Source organism: Lissotriton helveticus, chromosome 2_1 (genome assembly GCF_964261635.1).
Source record: "Lissotriton helveticus chromosome 2_1, aLisHel1.1, whole genome shotgun sequence".
Lineage (NCBI taxonomy): Eukaryota > Metazoa > Chordata > Amphibia > Caudata > Salamandridae > Lissotriton > Lissotriton helveticus.
In genome coordinates this window covers 1810532805-1810549911 of record NC_136059.1, presented here as the reverse complement: position 1 = coordinate 1810549911, position 17107 = coordinate 1810532805, and the positions used below count along the sequence as shown (strand labels likewise).

General features: G+C 55.8%; 1 non-coding gene and 3 pseudogenes across 1 annotated transcript; all 4 read left to right on the top strand.

Annotated features, from left to right (window-relative positions):
• Positions 1 to 7953: 7953 nt before the first annotated feature.
• On the top strand, positions 7954 to 10098 carry LOC144820684 (18S ribosomal RNA; annotated as a pseudogene).
• Positions 10099 to 10518: 420 nt separating this feature from the next.
• LOC144820698 (18S ribosomal RNA) lies at positions 10519 to 11429 on the top strand (annotated as a pseudogene).
• A 931-nt stretch (positions 11430 to 12360) lies between these two features.
• LOC144820883 (5.8S ribosomal RNA) lies at positions 12361 to 12514 on the top strand. Its single transcript, XR_013608019.1, has one exon. It is a non-coding gene; the product is annotated as a 5.8S ribosomal RNA (ribosomal RNA).
• Positions 12515 to 12945: 431 nt separating this feature from the next.
• Positions 12946 to 17107, top strand: part of LOC144820781 (28S ribosomal RNA) — a 6368-nt pseudogene continuing 2206 nt past the window's right edge.

Below are 17107 nucleotides of genomic sequence, written 5' to 3'. Positions count from 1 at the left end.
TCTTGGTGGAGACTCTTTTCAGTTGCATCGGTGCAGCCTCATTGATTATTGAGGTCATAGCGTTGAGATAGTGGTCAGTTAAGTACTGAACGTCAGTAACGCTGTAGGGGGGAGTAGGAGATTGCAGCTGTTAGTGGGTATAGAGTTTGGATTGAGTTTCTTCAGGTCTCTTTTCCAAACTTTCGGCTTGGCGGATTGGACCGGGTTACGTTTTACTTTTTCATTGATGAAGAATGTGACAATATGGTGCACACTATCTTTCTCCGCCAAATGAGAATAAAGTGTTACAATCTCAGTAAAGCATGTATTTCCAACAGAAAAAGCCTGCCAGTTAATTCCCTTATGTTCTACTGCAGCCGCCCATAGTGTTGTAAAGAACAACTCGAGCACTAGCAATCTTACTTATGACAAAAACATGGCACAACTCAAGACATGTTGATTGAACCGAACTGACAAAACTTCAAACATTTAATTTATAAAGGAACAAAATGAGGAGGTTTGTTTTGTCCTAGTTTTAAGTGAGCTCTCAAATATCTTCCTCTTCTACTTTATTAAAGCATTCTGACTTATAGACTAAAGCATTCACTTTCAATGCTAGCAGCAGGCTGCCTGCTCCCTGGTAATCAGCAGTTAACTGCAGTTTTCTAATGATTAACTAGAGTGCTAACATTCTGAATTAATGTAAAAAGTGTGGCACATTTCACTGCCATCTTGATAGAATCAACGTGAAAAAACTGAAAGCAGGTTCTACTGAGGACACTGCAGTAAGAGAGATTAGGAAGTTTCATAACAAATAGGTCTCCCAAGATGGCCCCCAGGGAGAAAAGTGCAACACAAATGCTAGTCAAATTGGGCTTCCTTATAAAACTGAATGAAAGGGTAACAAATACTAACCATTCAGAAACAGAGACACAAAACTGAAAGTTATGTTTTTATTTGCTGCCTTCCACATTATCACAGAGTGCAAAGTTGAAAAGGTTGTCATTAATGGTTGCTTTGAAAGAGAGTGGTGTACCAATCTTATGTTTAGTTTCACATTTCCTGAGGGTATTACATCTATCTAATAGGAGCAAAAAAAGCTAGTTCACGAAGAAATATGTAGAAAAGTATTGATACTTTATGAGATGATCTATGAGTGGTAACATGAATGTCTTTATATATTTATTAATAGGTGAGTAAGATGCTTTGAGAGTATGAATCAGTTTGTCTGAGGTGCAGACTAGGTAAGTGAGAATTTGGTTCATAATGTGTTGCCCTGGAACTGTATATTGCATATGTGCCGTTTTACTGTATGCTATAGTTGCTGGATAAAAACTAGGGCTGGGTGTAGTTTGCGTAGTGCCACTACGCACACTACGCAGAATTTTGGAAAAAATGTGTGGAAAACGAGGGCACGTACTGAGGGTCTGTGTGCCCGGGACAGGGGGCCCTCATGCCTGGGCCGACTCCCTCATCTACCTGGCCTGGTTGGGTTGGAAGCAGGGACCGGCCCCGGGGCCTGGGTTTGGGAGCCTTCGTCCTATGGCCTGCCAAGAGTGCATCTGCCCGGGACAAGGGGCCCTGGTGCAGAGCCCTGGAGACCTGCAAGGCTCCCGTGCAGTCCTCCCCCGGGCAGCTGGGCCCAAGGAGCGCTTGCGGGCCTCCCCATGCCTGAGGCCCAGTGTGGGGTTTTGGAGCCCCCCTGAGCCCTGCAGCCCCATTGCCCTGCAGCCCTGGAGCCCTGCAGCCCCGGAGCCCTGTAGCCCTGTAGCCCTGTAGCCCTGCAGCCCCGGAGCCCTGCAGCCCCGGAGCCCTGCAACTCCGGAGCCCTGCAGCCCCCGAGCCCTGCAGCCCCAGAGACCTGCAGCCCCCGAACCCTGAAGCCCCGGAGTCCTACCCCCCAAGCCCTGCAGCCCGAGCCCTGAAGCCCCCGAGCCCTGCAGCCCCTGAGCCCTGCAGCCCCCGAGCCCTGCAGCCCCGGATCCCTGCAAGGGCAGGTGGGGTGGGAGCCCTCCCTTAAAGGCTCGGGTGGGCAGCTGGGAGTTCTTTCGATCCGGACCATCTGGTCGTACCTTTCCCCTCGGCCATCTGGTCACACCTATCCCTTCGGCCATCTGGTCTCACCCAATGCTTTCCTATAGGGCGACCAGATGCCCGAGCTTCCCTGGAAGTCCCGATGAGGTGCCATTTGCCTCCCCGATCCCAGCGAGGGCTCCAGGAGGTCGGGCGCCTCCACGCACTGGATCCCCTCCGTCACTCTTTGCGCGCGGGTTTCAAGAAAGAGGGGTAGCCTTCCTCCGGATTACTAGGGGCAGGAAATGCCCGGACACCCCTCCCGGGCTGGCGGTTATCTGCAGGAGACCAGATGGGCTATGCCCAGGCAACACCTCCCTAGGCATCTGGGCTCCCTCCTCCGGCCCACGGCATGGCAAAGTGCCCGGGATGGGCTCCATGGTTCCCGGGCAGTCCTCCCCCGGGCTTCCTCCTCCAGGCCAACGGCATGGCAAAGTGCCCGGGATCGGCTCCATGGGTCCCGGGCAGTCCCCCCGGACGTCTGGGTCTCCCTCCTCCAGACCAAGGATGTGGCAAAGTGCCCACGACGGGCTCCATGGGTCCCCGGCAGTCCTCCCCCAGGCATCCGGGGCTCCCTCCTCCGGACCAACGGCGTGGCAAAGTCTCTGGGACGGGCTCCATGGGTCCCGGGCAGTCCTCCCCCGGGTTTCTGAGCCCGAGAGCTCCGGTGGTCCTCCCCGTGCCTGGGGCCCAGCCGGGGTCCCCGAGCCCCCGAGCCCTGCCCTGGGTAGGCAGGCAGGAGCAGCTGGGAGTCCATTCGGTCCCGGCCATCTGGTTGCACCTTTCCCCTCGGCCATCCGGTCATACGCAATGCTTTCCAATGGGGTGACAAGATGGCCGGTCTTCCCTGGAAGTCCAGATGAGGTGCCATTTGCCTCCCCGATCCCAGGGAGGGCTCCAGGAGATCGGCACTTCCACTGCCTGGGTCCCCTCCGTCACTCTGTGCGCGCAGGTTCCCAGAAAGCAGGGTAGCCTTCCTCTGGATAGGGGCAGGGTATGCCCGGACACCCCTAGCGGCTGGTGGTTCTCTGCCGGGGACCAGATGGACTATGCCCGGGCAACACCTCCCTAGGCATCCGGGGCTCCCTCCTCCAGCCCACGGCACCGCAAAGTGCCCGGGACAGGCTCCATGGTTCCTGGGCAGCCCTCTCCGGGGGTCCGGGGCTCCCTCATCCAGGCCAACGGTGTGGCAAAATGCCCGGGATAGCTCCATGGGTCCCGGGAAGTCCTACCTCGGGAGTCCGGGGCTCCCTTCTCCAGGCCAACCGCATGGCAAAGTGCCCGGGACGGGCTCCATGGGTCACGGGCAGTCCTCCCCCAGGTGTCTGGGCACGAGAGCTCCTGTGGTCCTCCCCATGCCTGAGGACCAGCCGGGGTCCCTGAGCCCCCGGGAAGCGGAGCCCCTGATCCCTGTCCTGCGTAGGTAGGTGGGAGCAGCTGGGAGTCTTTTCGGTCCTCGCCATCTGGTCGCACCTTTCCCATTGGCCATCTGGTCACACGCAATGGTTTCCAAGGGGGCGACCAGATGGCCAGTCTTCCCTGGAAGTCGCGATGAGGTGCCATTTGCCTCCTCAATCCCAGGGAGGGCTCCAGGAGGTCAGGCGCCTCCGCGGCCTGGGTCCCCTCCATCATTCTGTGCACACAGGTTCCTAGAAAGCGGGGTATCCTTCCTCCGGATTACTAGGGGCAAGGTATGCCCAGACACCCCTCCAAGGCTGGTGGTTCTCTGCCAGAGACCAGATGGGCTATGCCCGGGCAACATCTCCCTAGGGATCCGGGGCTCCCTCCTCCGGCCCACGGCATGGCAAAGTGCCCGGGACAGGCTCCATGGTTCCCGGGCAGTCCTCCCCCAGGCATCCAGGGCTCGCTCCTTCTTTGGCAAAGGGCCCGGGACGGGCTCCATGGGTCCCGGGCCGTCCTCCCCCGGGAGTCTGGGGCTCCCTCCTCCAGGCCAACGGCATGGCAAAGTGCCCGGGACGGGCTCAATGGGTCCCGGGCAGTCCTCCCCCAGGCATCCAGGGCTCCCTCCTCCGGGCCAACAGCAGGGCAAAGTGCCCGGGACGGGCTCCATGGGTCACGGGCAGTCCTCCCCCAGGCATCTGGGCCCAAGAGCTCCGGTGGACCACCCCGTGCCCGATGCCCAACCGGGGTCCCCGAGCCCCCGGGAAGCGGAGCCCCCGAGCCCTGCCCTGCGTAGGTAGGTGGGAGCAGCTGGGAGTCATTTTGGTCCTGGTCATCTGTTCGCACCTTTCGCCTCGGCGATCTGGTCGCACGCAATGTTTTCCAATGGGGCGACCAGATGGCCGGTCTTCCCTGGAAGTCCCAATGAGGTGCCATTTGCCTCCCCAATCCCAGGAAGGGCTCGAGGAGGTCAGGCACGTTCACGCCTAGGGTTTCCTCCATCACTCTATGCGTGCAGGTTCCCAGAAAGAGGGGTAGCCTTCCTCCGGATTACTAGGGACAAGGTACTCTGGGACCCCTCTTGGCCTAGCAGTCCTCAGTCGGCAGCTGGACGGGCCAGGATGCTGCCCCAGCCCTGAGTCCTTCCCTGGGCCTGACACGTGGCAGGCTGCCCTGGATGGGGTCCGGCGGGCCTGGGGAGACTCCCCCTGATGGGCTGGGTAGAAGGGCCACGGGGAGGGCGGCCTTCTCACCCTGGCTCTGTCCTCAGTCCTGCCATGTGGCAGGGTGCCTAGCAAGGCTTCCCTTGCGTCTTTGGGCCTGGGAGCCCTAGCTGGGTCCTGGGTACTCCGGCCCTGGGCCTAGTCCCCCATCCCGCCGCACTGTCAAAGGCCCATGATGGGGTTCTGCTGTGCCCGGGGAGCCTCCCCTTACTTGGCTGGGTTCAGGAGCTCCATCCTGGGCCCCTGAGGGCCACAGGGAGGGTGGCATCCCCACTGCGGGCTCTGTCCTCAGTCCAGCCATGTGGCAGGGTGCCTGGGATGGTGTTCAGCAGGCCTGGAGAGGCTTCCCCTGTGCCTCTGGGCCTGGGAGCCCTGGCTGGGTCCAGGGGCCCGGCTTGGCCCCGGGTTGGGTGCTCCGGACCTGGGCCCTGTCCCCCAGCCTGCCATACTGCCAAAGGCCCGGGACCGGGTTCTGTTGTGCTTGAGGAGCCTCCCCTTGCATGACTGGGTTCAGGAGCTCCAACTGGGGCCCCTGAGGTCCCCAGGGAGGATTGTATCCGCACTCCGGGCTCCGTCCTTGGTCTTGCCTTCTGGCAGGTTGCCCGGGATGGTGTTCGGCAGGCCCGGGGAGGCTTCCCTTGTGCTTCTGGGCCTGGGAGCCCTGGCTGGGTCCAGTGGCCGGGCCGGGATTCTGGTTGGGTTCTCCGGCCCTGGGCCCTGTCCCCCAGCCTGCCGCACTGCCAAAGTCCCAGGATGGGGTTCAGTTATGCTTGGGGAGCCTCCCCTTGCTTGGCTGGGTTCAGGAGCTCCATCCGGGGCCCCTGAGGGCCCCAGGGAGGGTAGCCTCCTCACCCCCGGCTCCGTCCTCAGTCCTGCCACATGGCAGGGTGCCCGGGATGGTGTCCGGCAGGCCCGGGGAGGCTTCCCCTGCGCCTCTGGGCCTGGGAGCCCCGGCTGGGTCTGGGGGCCTGGTCGGGCCCCGGGTTGGGTGCTCCGGTCCTGGGCCCTGTCCTGCAGCACTGCCAAAGACCCAGGACGGGGTTCTGTTTTGCCCGGGGAGCCTCCCCTTGCTTGGCTGGGTTCAGGTGCTCCATCCGGGGCCCCTGAGAGCCCCAGGGGGGTGGCCTCCCCGTCCTCGGCTCCGTCCTCGGTCCTGCCACATGGCAGGGTGCACGGGCTGGTGTCCGGCTAGCCCGTGGAGGCTTCCCCTGCACCTCTGGGCATGTGAGCCCCTGCTGGGTCCAGGGGCCCGGGTCGGGTGCTCTGGCCCTGGGCCCTGTCCCACGGGCTGCTGCTCCACCAAGGGCCCAGGACAGGGGTCCATCGGTCACGTGCAGGTCTCCCCTTCTTGTCAAGGTGTCTGCAGGCCCCGGGTCAGAGGGCCTCTCGGGTCCCCCTTTCAGCCTCCATGGCTGGGGCCCATCTGGGGCCCTGGGCCTCCTGTCCTCCATGCCCCGGCACCCGCTCACTCTTTTGTTGGGGCACAGGGTGACCAGATGGCTTCCCTTTCGTGCCTGGCCATCTGGTCGCCTGGATCCCCTAGGCCATCTGGTCGCACCTATCCCTCGGCCATCTGGTCACACCTATCCCTTCGGCCATCTGGACTTACCCAATGCTTTCCCATAGGGCAACCAGATGGCCGAGCTTCCCTGGAAGTCCCGATGAGGTGCCATTTGCCTCCCCGATCCCAGCGAGGGCTCCAGGAGGTCGGATACTTTCGCGCCTTGGGTCCCCTCTGTCACCTGCATGGATTACAAGAAACTGGCGTAATTTATCTCCTGATTACTGGGGAGAGGGTCAGTCAGACCTCTGTGAGGTCCAGCGATTCTGAATCAGGGGAAGGCAGAACCAGGGCCTGCCCGCCGGGGCCCCCAGGGGCTTGGGTACCCTCCTGCCTCTCAGCCCCTTGCCGATGGTCCTTTTTCTCCTAGTTTTCTCAGGCATACCTCTGTGCTTTCCGGCGATGCTGAGATGTGCGAAGGCAGCACCTGGGCCCGCCGTCCGGGGCCCCCAGGGGCCCGGGTACGCTCCTGCCTCTCAATCCCTTGCCGATGGTCCTTTTTCTCTGTTTTTTTTCCTCAATCAGACCTCCGTGAGGTCCAGTGATGCTGAGACGGCGAAGGCGGCACCCGGGCCCGCCCACCATGGCCCTCAGGAGCCCAGGTATGCACCTGCCTCTCAGCCCCTTCCCGATGGCCTTTTTTCTCTGAGTTTGCTCAGGCAGACCTCCGTGAAGCCCGGCATAGCTGAGACAGGGGAAGGTGGCACCCGGGCATGCCCGCCGGGGCCCCCAGGGGTCCGAGTATGCACCTGCCTCTCAGCCCCTTCCCGATTGTCTTTTTTCTCTGAGTTTGCTCAGGCAAACCTCCGTGAGGTCCGGTGATGCTGAGGCAGAGGAAGGCGGCACCCGGGCCCACCCACTGGGGCCCCCAGTGGCCCAGGTATGCACCTACCTTTCAGCCCCTTCTCGATGGTCCTTTTTCTCAGAGTTTGCTCATGCAGACCTCCGTGAGGTCTGGCGATGCCGAAATGGGGGAAGGCAGCACCCAGGTGCCGCCCGCCGGGGTCCCAGGGGCCCGGGTATGCACCTGCCTCTCGAACCCCTTTCCAATGGTCCTTTTTCTCCGAGTCTGCTTGCCCTGTCAGCAGGCTGGCAGGGGATGCTAAGCCAGCATACTCCCTGCGCAGGTTGGCCTGCCAGGAGATGCCCCGGCTGTACTCTGATCGATTGAGCACTCTCTGTCCATTTAGGGATGGACTACTTGGCCAGCCTCGACTGTTGTTTGAAGCAAAGAGCTTCCATCCCGCATGGACCGTCTGACTCGAGGGAGGGCCTGCCACATGGCGGTAGGTCATTCACCCTACCCAGCAGAGCGAAGGCTGAGCGGCCCTGGCAGCTCGTGCTCCCCAGTGGTCTGACCCAAGCGGAAGGGGTTGGGTGGCACCAGGCCCTCAGATACTGCCTGGCCGGCAGGTTTGTGGGCCCTGTGCGCCACGCCGTCACCCCTCTCTGCCCAGCATGTTTCCACAGCAGCTCAGAACAATCGTTCCGAGGGGTTCTGCCGCCTCAGGCCCCGGCACCCCTGGTACTCGCTCAGGCTGTGCCTCTGCCTGCCGCTCCCTCCCGGGGGAGTCGTCTGGGCCCGCCGGTGCCCATGCCACCGCACCGCTCCACACTCCTCCAGTGAGCCCAGGCAGGTGGGCTCCTTCCCCTGGCAGGCTCCCAAGAGATGGAGGGTTGCACGTAGGTTGCCGGTCGGGGAGATGGGCATGCAGCTCCCACCCTGTCATCAGGTGCGACTGTCTCAAAGATTAAGCCATGTACGTGTAAGTATACACGGCCGGCACAGTGAAACTGCGAATGGCTCATTAAATCAGTTATGGTTCCTTTGATCACTCCATCTGTTATTCTAATAATTGTGGTAATTCCAGAGCTAATACATGCCGACGAGTGGTGACCTCCCGAGATGCGTGCATTTATCAGAGCAAGACCAATCTGGGCTCGCCCGGCCGCTTTGGTGACGCTAGATAACCTCGGGCTGATCGCTTGTCCCCGTGACGGAAACTATACATTCGGATGTCTGCCCTATCAACTTTCGATGGTACTTTCTGTGCCTACCATGGTGACCACGGGTAGCGGGAATCAGGGTTTGATTCCGGAGAGGGAGCCTGAGAAATCGTTAGAGCAGCAGACCCTGATGCAGAGGTCTAGCCCGGGACCAGGGTTCAATTCCCCGCCTCGGCGGGTCTTGGGCTCAAAATTCCACGGACCTGATAATTCTCGCCTCAGTGCCTATTCAAATCATGGAGTCCCACTCTGCAACTCTGGGCAATAGCTTGCTTAATCTCCACAACGGCCCCCACAACGCTAAGGATGCCTGGCCTCCACCTTGGGGGTGTCCAGGAGTGGACACTTCACAGGGAAAGCCAGGATGGGTTCCACAGCGGTATTCGTACAAGCGCCTTGAGACCCTTGCGGGTGAGTAGTGCGCTATACAAGTATCAATTTACATTTTACCACATCCAAGGAAGGCAGCAGGCACGCAAATCACCCACTCCCGACTCAGGGAGGTAGTGACGAAAAATAACAATACAGGACTCTTTCGAGGCCCTGTAATTATAATGAGTACACTTTAATTCCTTTAACGAGGATCCATTGGAGGGCAAGTCTGGTGCCAGCAGCCGCTGTAATTCCAGCTCCAATAACGTATATTAATGTTGCTTCAGTTAAAAAGCTCGTCGTTGGATCATGGGATTGAGCTGGCGGTCTACCGAGAGGCAAGCTACTGCTTGTCCTAGCCCCTGCCTCTCAGCGCCGCCTTGATGCTTTTGACTGAGTGTCCTGGGGGTCCGAAGCGATTACTTTGAAAAAATTAGAGTCTTCAAAGCAGGCCGGTTGCCTGAATACTTCAGCTAGGAATAATGGAATAGGACTCCGGTACTATTTTGTTGGTTTTCGGAACTGGGGCCATGATTAAGAGGGACGGACGGGGGCATTCGTATTGTGCTGCTAGAGGTGAAATTCTTGGACGGGCGCAAGACGAACCAAAGGGAAAGTATTTGCCAGGAATGTTTTCATTAAACAAGAACGAAAGTCGTAGGTTCTAAGACAATCAGATACCATTGTAGTTCCGACATAAACAATGCAGACTAACGATCCAGCGGCGTTATTCCCATGACCCGCCGAGCAGCTTCTGGGAAACCAAAGTCTTTGGGTTCCCAGGGGGAGTATGGTTGCAAAGCTGGAACTTAAAGGAATTGATGGAAGGGCACCACCAGGAGTGGAGCCGGTGGCTTAATTTGACTCAACACAGGAAACCTCAACCGGCCCGGACACGGAAAGGATTGACAGATTGATAGCTCTTTCTCGATTCTGTGGGTGGTGGTGCATGGCTGTTCTTAGTTGGTGGAGCGATTTGTCTGGTTAATTCCGATAATGAATGAGTCTCCTCCATGCTAACTAGTTACACGCCCCCTACCGGTCCGCGTCCAACTTCTTAGAGGGACAAGTAGCGTTCAGCCACACGAGATCGAGCAATAGCAGGTCTGTGATGCCCTTAGATGTCCGGGTCTGCACGCATGCTACACTGAACGGATCAGCGTGTATCTACCCTTCACCAACAGGTGTGGGTAACCCGCTGAACCCAGTTTGTGATAGGGATTGGGGATTGCAATTATTTCCCATGAACGAGGAATTCTCAATAAGTGCAGGTCATAAGCTGGCGTTGATTAAGTCCCTGCCCTTTGTACACACTCCCCGTCGCCACTACCGATTGGATGGTTTAGTGAGGTCCTCGGATCAGCCTCGCCGGGGTCGGCAATGGCCCTGACGGAGCGCCGATAAGGCGATCAAACTTGACTATCTAGAGGAAGTAAAAGTTGTAACAAGGTTTCCGTAGTTGAACCTGTGGAAGAATCATTGACGGCGACCAATGGCACCAGCCTGAAGCCCTCGGCTGACTCCTGAAAGCTTACACCATAGGCACAGTGCTCGGCCCTGCCCTGACGCAGCCCGGCCGGTGGAGCGGTCCTCAGCCACATGGGGTGCTTCCCGGGGAGGGCCTGACTGAGGTGTGAGGGACCAGGGATGGGGGCGGCCCCTGTCCCCTTTCCCTCTCTGAGATGGAACCCAAGTTCACCCGGCACAACATCCCCTCGGGTGAGGGGAAACCGAATGGAAGTGCATCCCTGGGCTGGTACCACCCCTGCCTTGAAAGGCCCTGGTGCCGCTGGGCCCTCCCATGCCTGAGTGCTGGCCTGACTGGATTTCGGGCTAACGGGGAGTGGCCCTTTTTGCGCAGCAGGGTGGCCTGGAAGAGAACGGGCCCAGGGCCTGTGAGGGGACCTTGGGTCCTGTTGGTGGGAGGTGTGTGGGATAGGGAGCCACCTGCCTCTTCCCTTCCGGCACCTCCGAGCCGGGCGAGAATAGTGGTCGGAGGTTCTAAGACAATCAGATACCATTGTAGTTCCGACCATAAACAATGCAGACTAGCGATCCAGCGGCGTAATTCCCATGACCCGCCGAGCAGCTTCTGGGAAACCAAAGTCTTTGGGTTCCCAGGGGGAGTATGGTTGCAAAGCTGAAACTTAAAGGAATTGATGGAAGGGCACCACCAAGAGTGGAGCCTGCGGCTTAATTTGACTCAACACAGGAAACCTCACCCGGCCCCGACACGGAAAGGATTGACAGATTGATAGCTCTTTCTCAATTCTGTGGGTGGTGGTGCATGGCCGTTCTTAGTTGGCGGAGCGATTTGTCTGGTTAATTCCGATAATGAATGAGACTCCTCCATGCTAACTAGTTACACGCCCCCTACCGGTCGGCGTCCAACTTCTTAGAGGGACAAGTAGCGTTCAGCCACACGAGATCGAGCAATAGCAGGTCTGTGATGCCCTTAGATGTCTGGGTCTGCACGCATGCTACACTGAACGGATCAGCGTGTATCTACCCTTCGCCAACAGGTGTGGGTAACCCGCTGAACCCAGTTTGTGATAGGGATTGGGGATTGCAATTATTTCCCATGAACGAGGAATTCTCAATAAGTGCAGGTCATACGCTGGCGTTGATTAAGTCCCTGCCCTTTGTACACACTCCCCGTCGCCACTACCAATTGGATGGTTTAGTGAGGTCCTCGGATCATCCACGCCAGGGTCGGCAACGGCCCTGACGGAGCGCCGAGAAGACGATCAAACTTGACTATCTAGAGGAAGTAAAAGTCGTAACAAGGTTTCCGTAGGTGAACCTGTGGAAGGATCATTAACGGCGACCAATGGCACCAACCTGAAGCCCTCGGCTGACTCCTGAAAGCATACACCATAGGCACAGTGCTCGGCCCTGCCCTGACGCAGCCCGGCCGGTGGAGTGGTCCTCGGCCACATGGGGTGCTTCCCGGGGAGGGCCTGACTGAGGTGTGAGGGACCAGGGATAGGGCGGCGCCTGTCCCCTTTCCCTCTCTTAGATGGAACCCAAGTTCACCCGGTACAACATCCCCTCGGATGGGGGGAAACCGAATGACAGTGCATCCCCGGGCTGGTACCACCCCTGCCTTGAAAGGCCCTGGTGCCGCTGGACCCTCCCATGCCTGAGTGCCGGCCTGACTGGATTTCGGGCTAACGGGGAGTGGCCCTTCTCGTGCAGCAGGGTGGCCTGGAAGAGAAGGGGCCCAGGGCCTGTGAGGGGACCTTGGCTCCTGTTGGTGGGAGGTGTGTGGGATAGGGAGTCACCTGGCTCTTCCCTTCCGGCACATCCGACCCGGGCGAGAATAGTGGTGGGCTAATTTCCAGCCGGCATGGCTCGGGGACACCCGTGGACAGACGGCTGACGTGCAGGTGGAGCGACCCTCCCTTGGTGCCAGGTACCCGGTTTGACCCAATCCCATGCGGCCGGGCCGAGGGGTTTGAAGACTCGTGCGGTTCCTCCAGGTGTCCCTGGGAGGGACCGGTGGCTGCAGGGCTGCCTGCTCCGGTCGCACTGGGAGCCCCAATTCCTCGCCCGTTCAGGACACCCAGGCCGAGCGCCTGGCAATGTTGTTTTCTCCCAACGGTGCAGTCTGATTCCCAGAGGGGAAACATTGAACGGTGCGCCCGGGCCATCTCGCGGCGCGCTCGGTGGACGGACGGCGTCGTCTAACTCCTGCCTCTCCTGCGGCCGCAGGTGGGCAAACGTTTTCGAAAAGTTGCCTGTAACTCTTGCCGGTGGATCACTTGGCTTGCGTGCCGATGAAGAACGCAGCTAGATGCGAGAATTAGTGTGAATTGCAGGACACATTGATCATCAACACTTTGAATGCAACTTGCGGCCCCGGGTTCCTCCCGGGGCTACGCCTGTCTGAGGGTCGCTCGACCGTCAATTGCCCCGGGGCTTCCCGGGACACGGCTGGGGCTCTCACAGGGTTAGCTCCGCTTCCCCTTCATTCCCCCACAAGGTCCGACCCCCCGATCGCCCATGGCAGGGTCCGTCGCCGGGTCCTGCCATAGAGGTACGCCGCCGGCACTCCTGGCCCCCGAGAAAGGGGCCCGGTGACCGGTCTGCCCCAGGACCCGTCCAGGGGCGCCTGGCTGTGTGCAGCGCGCGGCTATCTGTGGTGCCCCACCGGCTGCTTGGGCGCCCATCACCGTGGCCGGCTTCCCGAGGAGGGCGAATTCCTTCCAGATGCGATCCGGGGAAAGTGGGCACGTGCTGCTGGGACGCCAGGCCCCCCTGCTCCGGCAAGGGGGCCTGACCTTCCCTGGCAACCCCTTTGACACTCCGGCGTCATTCTTCCAACTACGACCTCAGATCAGACATTTCGACCTGCTGAATTTAAGCATATTACTAAGCTGAGGAAAATAATCTAACCAGGATTCCCCCAGTAACGGCGAGTGAAGAGTGAAGAGCCCAGTGCCAAATCCCTACCCAATGGCGGCCGTGGCACAGTGTTAGGCCGGTAACGGCCCCCGGCCCGCTGGGATCAAGCCTTCTCGGAGTCAGGTAGCTTGGGAATGCAGCCCAAAGCGGGTGGTAAACTCCATCTAAGATTAAATACTGGCGCGAGACCGATAGCCAACAAGTACCATAAGGGAAAGTTGAAAAGAACTTTGAAGAGAGAGTTCAAGAGGGCGTGAAACCGTCTAGGTGGGGTTCGTGCAGTCAGTCCGGAGGATTCAACGCAGTGGGAAGGTCGGTGACCCAGGAGTTCTGGATCCCCTCCGCGGGACCGGCGCCTGGGCCCTACCTGGCGCCCGCAGGGGTTATTTCTTCCGCGGCGGTGTGCCGCAACTGGCTCCGGGTCAGCTGGGAAGGTTTCGAGGTGGCAGGTGGCCCTCCACTCTGGCAGAGGGTGTTACAGCCCTCCTGGCAGCAGCTTTACCGGGTCCGCGGGTGCGGATGTTGGTGGAAGTAGCAAATATTCAAACGAGAGCTTTGAAGGCCAAAGTGGAGAAGGGTTCCATGTGAACAGCAGTTGACCATGGGTCAGACAGTCCTAAGAGATGGGCTACCGCCGTTCGGAAGGGTCGGGCGATAGCCTCCGTTGCCCTTGCCCGATCGAATGGGAGTCAGGTTCCGATCCCGAACCCGGAATAGCGGAGACGGCCACACTTGCGGCGTCCAGTGCGGTAACGCAAACGATCCCGGAGAAGCTGGCGGAAGCCCCGGGAGAGCATTGTGGTTCCGGTGGTGTCCAGTGAGCTCTCGCTGGTCCTTGCAAATCCGGGGGTGGTGGTGTAAATCTCGCTCCGGGCCGTACCCATACCCGCAGCAGGTCTCCAAGGTGAACAACCTCTCTCATGTTGGAACAATGTAGTTAAGGAAAGTCGGCAAGTCAGACCTGTTACTTCGGGATAAGGATTAGCTCTAAGGGCTGGGTCGGTCGGGCTGGGGCGCGAAGCGGGGATGGGCACGTGCCACGGCTGGGCGAGGCACCTCCCTCCGGGGCTGCGGCGACTCTGGACATGAGCCAGGCTCTTCAACGAAGAGCGGGTAAATGGTGGGAGTAACTATGACTCTCTTAACCTATTCTCGGTTGTAGTGGCCTTTACCTCCCAGTGGTCCCGCCAGTAACTGCCTCTGTAGTGCTAGACTCTGCGTAGAGAAGCATATAGATACAGGCCAAACAAGGTTCTTACATGGTAGCGAGCGTGATAGTGAGAAATGGCGAAGCAAACAAACCCATTTTCAGATGGGGTAATTCCTGGAGAATAAAAACCCCGTTAAGATGGCGTAAGGAGGTGCTGTCTTTCCCAAAAAATATTAACCTACTCACCAAATTTGACAAACCAGCACCCGCTTGAAACAAAGCAGCAAGCAAAACGATTCAGATCATGACATAGGCCTCAGTTCACCCTCCGTAGCAGAAGAAGACACAACAGTAGACTGCAACAAATCCATCGAGTTTGTGGCCACCTCATCCAAGAATGACATTGGTACAGCAAACTTTGAAAATCTTCCCGATCTATATGAGGTCAGCAAAGATGTAATAACAAAGAAAAGTGACTACACAAAAAAAGTCACTTATTGGAAGTACCCAAACGAAAAATATAAATGTGACTTGTGTGGAGACATATTGGGAACTTTTAAAGAACTGAGAAAACATATCTCCAACAAGCACAAAGGCTTCTATCTTAAAACGTACTGCTCAAAATGTGACAAAGAAGCCGAATACCATGATATTGCATGCCACTATGCAAAATGTAAAGGAAAACCTCAAAAAGGAGAGCTGGCATTCCTGTGCAGCCTCTGTGACCTCAGATTTGGAACAAAAATTGGTGTTTCTCAACATGCTCAGCATGCGCATCCTAGAGCGCAAAATGAGGCTAGACTAGCAGCTCTAACAAGCAGCAACCGTCAAAATTATGGTCACAGGAAGAAATACTGTTAGTAGCAGAATTGGAAAAAGTATATGAAAATAAGAGGAATATTAATGTGCTGATAGTTCCACATTTTGACAATAAAAACAGAAAACAAATTGCTGAAAAAAAGAGATAAAAGCAAAAAATCTGCAAAAGATATATTGCAAGCATCAAATGTTTCTGAAAAGGACTCTTGCGATGAACCAGAGGTTACAATGGAAGTAACAACAGAAATGCGCAGAGACTTTATCAATCGCAAACGTGCGCAAAAAATCAAGAACTTTGATGAGCTGGAAGACAAAATCACAGAAATCAAGAAGTACACCCAAAACGTAGAGCAACACGATGCTGCTATGGATCCGATGGATGTGGTAGTGACTTATATCGCAGAAAACACCACTGATATAAGCCCTACACCAGCAAATGTACCAACAAATGAACCAGCAAGTGAACTCAATAATAAGCCTATGAACTCTGCTCAAGATGAGCACCAGAATGCCTCAGTAGGGAACAAGAAAACAAAAAAAACCAAGAAAAACGGAAGGCTTAATCGGACGCACAAGAAAAATTATACCAAAGCAAAGGGCAGCTATAAAGAATACCAGGCAATGTTTAAAAAATACAAAAAGAAAATTGCCAGGATTATCACTGATGGGGCAGAAGATGCCACTTGCCAAATCAGTGCTGATGAATTCTTTCAATACTACAAAAACATAATTGAGAAAGAAAACAAGTAAAATCCTAGTTTCATGCCGATTGATCAGATATCAGAGGATTACGAAATTAGAAATCTATTTAAAGAAATAACTCTGCTTGAAATAACTCATGCCTTCAAGAACTCCAATTTAAAGAAAGCAGTGGGGCCTGATAAGATTGGTCTGAATGACTTGTACAAAGTGCACAGCAGGCAACCAAGACTGCTGCCCAGAATTCTATTGTCTTGGTTTTTGATGAGAAGAGTACCAGCAATTATCAAAAAGAACCGATCAATTTTGATACCCAAGAATGTACCGATTAGTGAACTTAAAAAAATCAGTAACTGGCATCTAATTACCATCGGTACTGCATTCCTGAAGTTATTCACAAAAATACTAAATAAAAGACTCTCATTTGTTGTTGAATTGAATATGAGACAAAAGGACTTCATGAAGGTGAGAGGTTGTCTCAAGAATCTGACTTTCCTGCAAAATATCATAAAAGGGACACGAAAAAACAGTCACTCATTAGCAGTTGTATTCATAGATATATCGAAAACCTTCGACTCTGTCAGCCATGGTCACATGATACAAAGTCTCGCGAGGCAAAGGGCTCCATAGTACATCAGAGACATATTAAAGGACTTGTACACTGACTCAACAATATCTTTCAAGGGAAAGAACAACGAAGCAACTCGTGAAATAACAATGAAATCAGGGGTCAAACAAGGTGATTCCTTATCCCACTACTATTTAACATTGCCATGGATCCTCTGATCTGTGATCTTCAGAAAAACGGCAAGGGCTTCACATTTGGATCAGATGGTCTTATTGAGCAAATAACCGCTCTCGTCTTTGCCGATGACATCGCAGTACTCAGCAGTACCTTGGAAGGAATGAGTACAAATCTGAAAATCATTGAAAAGTTCAGTAAAACTACAGGATTAAAACTTAATGTGAAAAAGACACATGGATGTCATTTCAGTCACCATAAAGAGAAAATCCTGATTAACAACTGTAAACCATGGCAATTTAAAAAAGAAAATATTGAAAATATTCATCCAGGAGATAGTGAGAGATACCTCGGATTGAACTTTGATCCACACACTAGTCATACAAGCAACAACAAAATTAATGAAGTTCTTGTCAATTGGGCTCAAAAACTTGATAATCTACCACTTAAGCCCACGCAGAAAATAGAAATGTTGTGTCAGTACTTGGTACCTAAATTATCATTCAAATTGGAAATGACAGGAACAGAAGCAAAAACTTTAAATGTTCTGGATCAAACAATAAAAAAGTATGTCAAACACTTTCTACACCTTCCTGCATACAGATGTGATGGTCTCCTATATTTGAAAAGATCACTTGGGGGCCTCAGTATACCAAAACTATGTATACAAATTG